The sequence below is a fragment of the Gymnodraco acuticeps genome, unplaced genomic scaffold, assembly GCF_902827175.1.
Source record: "Gymnodraco acuticeps unplaced genomic scaffold, fGymAcu1.1, whole genome shotgun sequence".
NCBI lineage: Eukaryota > Metazoa > Chordata > Actinopteri > Perciformes > Bathydraconidae > Gymnodraco > Gymnodraco acuticeps.
Genome location: NW_022990145.1, coordinates 886,526 through 893,404, shown reverse-complemented (window position 1 = coordinate 893,404; position 6,879 = coordinate 886,526). Strand labels below are relative to the sequence as shown.

General features: G+C 39.8%; 2 long non-coding RNA genes across 2 annotated transcripts; both read left to right on the top strand.

The window, feature by feature from the left end:
- The first annotated feature begins 1,526 nt into the window (after window positions 1-1,526).
- LOC117546844 lies at window positions 1,527-2,174 on the top strand. The gene is made up of 3 exons (XR_004569082.1): window positions 1,527-1,587; window positions 1,849-2,011; window positions 2,111-2,174. It is a non-coding gene; the product is annotated as an uncharacterized LOC117546844 (long non-coding RNA).
- A 3,770-nt stretch (window positions 2,175-5,944) lies between these two features.
- On the top strand, window positions 5,945-6,521 carry LOC117546841. Its single transcript, XR_004569080.1, has 3 exons — window positions 5,945-5,968; window positions 6,073-6,170; window positions 6,261-6,521. It is a non-coding gene; the product is annotated as an uncharacterized LOC117546841 (long non-coding RNA).
- The last annotated feature ends 358 nt before the right edge of the window (window positions 6,522-6,879 follow it).

Sequence of the window (6,879 nt, the reverse complement as noted above, 5' to 3'; positions counted from 1 at the left end):
ATTGTAAAATATGAACACTTCACCTCTGTAGGGTATATATGTAGACTTTTGAGCTCAAACCTCATCTCATGCAGTTTCACATATTGACAGACTACATTTGATAAGAGACTCCAAAAAATAAAAGCTCTGTCCTCCACGTCCTGATACCTGGCTTTACATTTCTCTTGGTTGTTGGACAGGAGCTGTGGATATATGACTAGAACCTGAAGCAGCAGGGTGGTCTTTAACAAGATACTACTATACTTACAGGTCAGTCAGAATTATATGGAAGCAAACAAGAGACAGAAGTATTTGAATTTTATCAGACACCGAATTTATAGCATTGAAAATAATTACTTTGAAAATCATGTAGGCCTATCTGAATTGTTTTGCTCCGAATTTACCTATGTGAAATAAAAATGTAACAATTCAAGTAAAAACAATTTGAATAGTCAAATTCAGATCCCAAAAATTCAAGTGAAAAAAATCAGAATGCACAATTTCGGTGTTAAAAAATTCGACGTAAAAAATGTCGGTGTTTAAAATTCGATATCCAAAATTGCGATGCACATCATCCGGGCTACTCAGACAGGATAAGCAATCGAGCCCGAATGCAATCAAACCGACTTCTGGCCTATCAGAGCCAAGCAGTGAACTCCGGTGTCAGTACCAGATATGTTCGGCCTACCAGATATGTTCGGGTGTATTTCCGTCGCATCCGTCATCCGTCATATCCGTCATATACTCACCTCCCTCTGCTCCCAGCGCTATGCTGCCACACACCGGCCGTCTGCGGAACTGCAGCCGGAGGAACTCGGTACAGCTTGTTATGTGTGAACGATCTAGATCCCTCCGCTTCCCCATAATTACCGCGACCATTTTAACTTTCATGACAGAAATGGAGAGCTTTTATGCTGAGATAAAGCAGTACGTGCTCAATGGTGGTTACCACAATCTCACCATCGCCGCTGAAAAGCATGATAAAAGGAAGGCGTTAATTCGGAGGGCATCCAAACAATACCTGATCAAAGGTAAGTAACAGAATAAGACCATGGTTAAGTCACGAACATACGTTTTTATTATGAGGTATAAACCCCCTGTACATGTGACATCATCACATCCCTTTACTTATAGGGATCAATAAAGTATATATCTATCTATCTATTTATCTAATGGTGTTTTTTGGTGCAAAAGTGATCATACCTCTAATGGTTTATCATATTGCAATTCCAACATTTTTCAGTAAATCGCAAGGACTCCACAGCTTGTTTCTCCTTTTTCTTTTTATACACACTTTACATTACTGTAGTTGTTACGTCTAAACCACATTTGCCACTGGATTTCTTGAACAGCTTTTAGTCATAATGTCATCTCTACACATGTCTAAATGATTGTTTTGTTGTTCCTGTTGTGCCAGCTGGAGATTTGTACTACACATACAAGGACAATGAGAGGATGGTTGTGTGCACCAAGGACCAAATTATCAATGTCCTGAAGGAGTGCCATGATAACCTGGGTTCCGGAGGTCATGCAGGGAGAAGGCGCACCACCGAGAAGGTTTTGGCAACGTACCACTGGTCCACTATGCGGGAGGACGTGAAGAAATGGGTGGGAGTTTTTGACTGACTGACTGATTATTGATCTACAGAAATGTGTTGTATGTGTACATTGAAACAGAGTGAGACATGTGTGGATCTCATTGGCCCACTTCCCTCCACTGCTAAGGGCAAAAGGTACTATCATGATGGGCTGAAGCATGTGTAACCTCCTTTAAAGGTTCTAAACGTGAAGAATCTGGTTTAAAAAAGAAAGGAAATCATTTACAGTGATTCTGTATGTATTTACAACATTCTGCATTTTATATTGCAGATACATTCTAACAGCGACTGATCTGTTCACGAAGTGGGTGGTAGCAAAAACGCTCTACCACAAAACAGCTGTTGAGGTCTCAAAAAAGATTGTAAATATTCTTCTCGATTTCGGTCTTGTCGAGAAGATCATTACCGACCAAGGACGGGAATTTGTCAATGAGGTACAATAATCTATCTAATACAGTGTATGTGTTATGTGTAACAATGTAATACGATTTTTCAGGTAATTTGGTAATTGGTGTACACTAAACCATCTGCAGGTCAACCGTGGTGTTTTTGATGCACTGGGTGTAAAACACTGCATCACTTCAGCGTACCATCCCCAGTGCAATGGCCAAGATGAGCGTACAAACCAAAACATAAAAAAAGCACTTGCAAAGTACTGTGGAGAGGACCAGAATGACTGGGATTTACATCTGAGGGGCATTGTGGCGAGCATTAACACCTCAAAGCAGGTACAATGTTGTAACAAATGCAGATGGAAACAATACTCAACAGAGATACTAAAAGGAATTTTTATGCTTTCAGAGGTCAACCAAGTGCACGCCCTATTTTGCCCAGTTTGGGAGGCACCCTCGCGTCCCGGGTGTTATAAATGCTACAGTCAATGACAGGGATGATACCTCTGTTTTGGTGCCTGCTGATGAGGCAGAACAGCAGCTTGAGGCAAAGGCTGCAACCATTGCAGATTTGCACTCGAAGGTGAGAATAAAATGGCAATATTTAAAACATAATAACTCCTAAAAAATGCAAGCGTATGTTAAGGACTGTAAATGATAACTGTTACATATCTTTCTCAGATTTACCAGAACATCCAAATAGCACAACAGAGACAGAAAATCTCTTTTGAAAAACGCAAGGGAAAGAATGTGAAATCTTTCCTGATTAACGTTGGAGATGAGGTCCTAAGAGCGAATAAGAGGAAGGAGGGCCGAAAAGGTGGAAAACTGGAGTGCAACTGGTTTGGCCCTTATGTGGTTTCCTCAATCACCAACAAGGGTGTGGCAACCCTGTTGAGCTCAACAGGAGCTCAGCTGAGACAGAGTGTGAATGTGTCTCAGCTGAAGCCCTTTATCAGGCCTATGTTGAGAGGTATTTTGATTATCAATACAAGGACACATTTTAGGTATACTTCATGTGTGGTACTTCAATAATACTGTTTATTTTGTGTCTATCTAATAACAGCTGAACCGAAGTTGGATTCGGAGGGGTCAGTTGCTGACCACCAGTATGCCCTCTCTGGTGCGAAATACGCAAAGGATCTACATCCGATTCAAGACAAGCTGGTAGATATATGTTTACTTCATGCACAGTGATGGAGGTGCATTGTTTTGATTTTAATTTTTCTATGTTTTCTATTGGCTTGAAGTATGTTTTGCAATCTGTTATTTGCAGCTCAGCTATGTGCTAGACCACAATAGGCCTGGAGCAGAGGTCATTGTGAAGGAGGGTGATGTGTGCCTGACCAGAGAGGACTTTTGGAGCCTGGGTCTTCCTCAGTGCATGGAGTCAAATGTAGGTATACTTGAGCTTTCCTCCCAACTTCATCTTGTCTCAAATAAATGGCACAGGTAACTTACTGTTGTTACTGTTTCAGATTGGAAACACGTGCCTGAAGATGGTACAAGAAGCCACCCAAAGACATGTACGGTTTTCAACAGACATCATTGGCCTGCTTTTTTCTTTTGAATAACACATATTTTCTAAATAGCTGTTTAGTGGTGAAACTCCAATCTCGTGAAGTGTGGTTGTCTCTTGTTGTTGAACATACTTCTATGAAGATTTCATTTTTTTGAAAAACTATCAATATAGGGCAAAGATATATACATCGTGGATATGTATGTGGTTCCTACCTGGAAGTCCAAAACAGCTGACGTGTTGGCCAGTTTTCCAGTAAGTTCCTGTTGCTTGAGACCTATGTTTCTTGAAATTGATATACAGCAACTTAAAATCCCTTGTTTAAAATACTAGGCTGACCAATTGGCCACCAAGGACATGGTTTTCATCCCTGCCTGGAGTCGGCAGCAAGGAAAGGCAGATCACTATTTGCTTTGCGTGAGTCTGTTCCAAATGATCTCACCAGCATGTACAAAATGAACATAAGTTGTGCTGTGTGGTTTTCTTCTGGTGTTTGATTATGTCTAATTTCAGCTATTTTGTCAATGGTTGACAGGTGATCAAGCCAGCAAAGAGAGAGTTATATTTGCTCGACCCTCTTAAGCCAGATGGCTTTGGGGACAATTCCTACAAGGACATATTTAGGTTTTTGTAACATGATTACCCCCTCACCGTTCTGTGGCTTGTATGGGAGTTCTAAATAGTTTATAGTATTCTAATACTGCAGTAACCATCTTGTAGACCAGGGGTCTGAATCTGATCAAATTCATTTATAATATATCTCCATTTCCACAAAGTCTGGAGTGTCCTTAGTGGAACCAAAAGAAAAAGAGTCTGCAACAGGATGCTATGAATTATAATGTTCATTTTGTTATAAGCCTTGTTCAAAGGTTGTTTTCAAGTTCAGCTTTGTTCAGCGGCTGGTAAACGTATTTTTGTTTGTTTTATTTTAGCCCCGTTCAGTGGCTTTCATAACTTTCCTCTTTTAAGGCATGCAATAGTTCAATGTAAGGAAATCCAAAAACATGAATTATATTGTGTATAGCGTTCCTTCACCAAATCAATTCCCATGTCTTATCATTTCTTTTGACAGTGACCTAGCGCACCGCATTGCTCCAGGTCAGTGGACAGTAAAGTTCGGCAGAGACGTCAAGGTACATTTCTCCACCATCTCATACACCTGCTTTCACATGTCTTTATTTTCCATTTGACCATGAACATCACTGTTATATTCCAAATTCTTACAGGGTTAGCCTCACCAAACCACGGGCAATGACTGTGGTGTCTTCATACTGATGGTAAATTCCTCCCTTGACACTTTTTTTTAAGGGGTTTTGTTAGTTTTTGAAACTCATAACTTAACAGATCTTTATCCTTTCACAGTATGCACTCAACTTCAGCACAGATGCTCTACTTTGGTTTACCGAGGTCAGTATTTATCCTCTGAGTTAGTATTTCAGGGGGAAGAGGGGGCTAACATTGAGTAGACAAATGATGAGGTTCCATTCATTTTCAACTTTATTATTGTTACATTTTCTTTTAGCGGGACATAGCACAGATCCGGAAATGGTGGTGCATTATGCTCATGGAACGGTACCAGATTGAAGGGTAAATCATACATTTTAAATGTTACTTTATAGACAACAGTTTCTTTGACACTGATTTACATTTTCATCCTGATATTATGTGATTTTTATAGCCACGGACAGATCCAGATTATTTAACACATGCATACATATTGATAATTGTATACACATGTAATTAAACAATCACATGACCCACACCTTATATTTTCCTTCAAAGGTCCAGTTTCAAAAGTCCGACATGTGCTTCATATTGGAGGTAATATCTTTTCAGTGAAGCAGTAACTGTTTTTTGTTTAAAAAACGACCTGTGATCACGGCAGAATTTCCAACTATTATGTCTCACTGCTTTTTTTAACTTTATTGATAGCTGTTTTTTACCTCAAGGAGAAGAATAACAAAACATAAGAAAAATGTGTGTGATATATTCAACATTAATATTAAAAATGTGTCTTTTTGCTACCTGAAGCCCAAAGAATCTTGGTATTTCGATTGTGCTGGCAACAGTCTAGTCAATGTGTTGTTAAATATGTTTGATCTAGTCTGACCAATACTTCACAGCTGCCAAACTGTCTTCTCTCGGACCTTCTGATGGAAGTGGTTCTCCAGGAAGGTGACAAAGCGTACTCATCACTCACTCTAGTGTGTACCACCTTCAGAGACACAATGTCCACTGTGTCTTTCAGAAGAGGGGCCCACTTTCGCTGGCTTGAGAGTAAGTGATTCAGTGAAGGTGCAGCAGTATACGACAGCTGTGGTGTCTATGCATATTTTTAATGGCTCTATTGAAATGCTTGTTTTACACAGGTGTTGCTACATGGAGTTTGTTCTCTGCTTCATACAAGCAGGATTTCAACGTCATGTACACCATTGACACCTGCCGTGGATGCTTGGAGCCTTACAAAAACTGCAAACCAGGTAGACTTCTTATTCTGGATAATAATGTTTATGTGTCATTACATATTTAGTGTGTTGTGGTCCTAGTGTGATTCAATTACAATATTTTCTTTTTCTATTCATAGGATATGTTGGGAAAGGTAAAAGAGGAGAATTGCAGGGCATCTACTCTGATGACCAACATCCAGGCTATTGCAGTCCCTTCTGCAACCAGATATCATAGGTAAAGATTAACTCACACAAACAAATGTCAGAATAGACTAAATTGTCACTGCAATTAATGAAGATCATCCTTTGATATCTTACCTTCAAGTTTGGTTTTCCCGGACGCTGCCCGTCGTGGACTTCGGGTCGTGGACTTCGGGTCGTGGCTGAACCTGTCTCTGCAGTCCTGCCTTGGGTCATGCTGCTTCCCTGATGGCTTCCTCATATATTCTGAACAATCTGTGCTGTTTTCCTATCCACATGTAAAAGGAACTAGAAGGATTTCTTGATACTAAGGGCTGTAGAGAAAAGTTTGGAGCTTTTTCCATTAACGTTGAAGTTCAAATTCTCAATAAACACTTGAATGCTGTGCTGTCTTTCTATTTACTTGAATGTGTGAATTCATTCAGTTGGGTAGGTAAGCTTGGGATGGATATATGAAATATATACATACAAAAAATTAGAGACTCTTTCCAATGAAAGTAGCTAGCCGCAATAGCTCCAAGATTGCTATATCTAGTTTGTAGGTCGCCAAGTTGGCATCATTGACAGTTCGTCTCTTAAAGCCTCTAAAGCTCTGCAACAAAAAAGGATCATTATGAATGTAAATACTATACATGGTAATGCAGCAGGGCATAGTGCGATGAGGCAGGCAGGCAGAACCAGATTTATTTCTAAATATTTGTCGATCAATATTAGGCTACACTAATATAAGGCTACTAGTATTA